The sequence below is a fragment of the Ciconia boyciana genome, chromosome 16, assembly GCF_034638445.1.
Source record: "Ciconia boyciana chromosome 16, ASM3463844v1, whole genome shotgun sequence".
NCBI lineage: Eukaryota > Metazoa > Chordata > Aves > Ciconiiformes > Ciconiidae > Ciconia > Ciconia boyciana.
Window position 1 is genome coordinate 11,346,060 of NC_132949.1, and position 1,337 is coordinate 11,347,396.

Below are 1,337 nucleotides of genomic sequence, written 5' to 3' on the forward strand. Positions count from 1 at the left end.
GGTGTGGGAAAGTGCCCTGTAATTACTTGCCCAGCACGGTTTGCGTATATAAAGAGATATATATGTATGTAAAATGTACAGAAATCTATTTTATAATAATTTATTTTTAATTCCTAAGCAATTAATTCACTAAGCTGCCTAACCGCACTGGCTAGAACGGTAGCCCGTAACCTGTTTAACATTCCACAGTGTTTAATTCTAATATGTCTCTCCTTTTCTTTTTTTTTTTTTTTTCTCCTCCTGATTTCTCCTCTTATTGGTTTGGTTTGTAACAAATGGTGCTTCCATTTTTCCTAAACAAAATTTGTATTTAAAAAAAATCAAAAAAAGCGAAGGTGGCAGGGGAGGGGTGGGGAGGGAGGGAAAGCACAGATTTATTTTTGTTACGGGTATCTGGCCTTTATAAACACTTGCTTTCCCTATTCCGGTGTCCCAGTCTCTGCTCCGGTGTTGTGCTCCCTCTTCCCACAGCTTTCTGGTTAGTCCCGCGGCCCCGGGGGGGTTTCTCTGGGGTGGGTGGGGAGGGAGGCTGGCCATCTCCTGCAACCCACATACCTCTGCTGAGCAGCAGCGTGTGTAAAGCATAGGGAACCCCAAGCCATACAGCTCCTGCTCTGCAGCCCAGGACTCTGCTGGGAGGGTAACGTGCTCATTTTCTAGCAGAGAAGCTGCAGAGCCTATTGCATGGGCAGAGCTGTCTCCTCGGTATACTTTTCCTTCTTGCCTTTTGTCAAGGAGGTTCTTTCCCACGATCCCTCTATGCATTTTAAGTCTTTCCTGCAGGACAAATGTAAAAATACGTGTATCTATATGTGACATGCTTGGTGCTGGTCTGAATGACTTGCATGAAGCATCGCTCCAGGAGTGCCCGTGCACGCAGGGCGCTGCTGCAAGATGGCTGTGCCAGCAGCGCGGGGAGCAGCGTCCACTCACCAAAGACGCTGGCAGAGCTGCGGAGCCATGCGAAAACCCCAGGTCTCTGCTTGGAGCCATTCCCAGCATGGAGGGTTTCCCAGGACATGTCGCAGGCAGTGCTACCTCCAGCCCTGCAGCCGCCGGAGCAGCCTTGGCCCTCTTGACTCCCAGTACTTTTTGGTCCCAACACCTTATCCATGGTCTCTCCCAAGGAGCAGCATTTGCCTAGAGCCTGGAAGAAGTGCTGCTTTGCCAACGAGGATGAATCTGTAGAAAAGCAGGGGGCTGTACTTGGGTTGGGGCATTGCTGGCAGCCCAGACATGGCCACGTGCCTGCCGATGCCCCAGGTGAGCGCAGGGATGGCAGCCAGGCAGGCTCTGAGCTCTTACCCATCAACCCAGGTACAGTAACCTGGAGATCC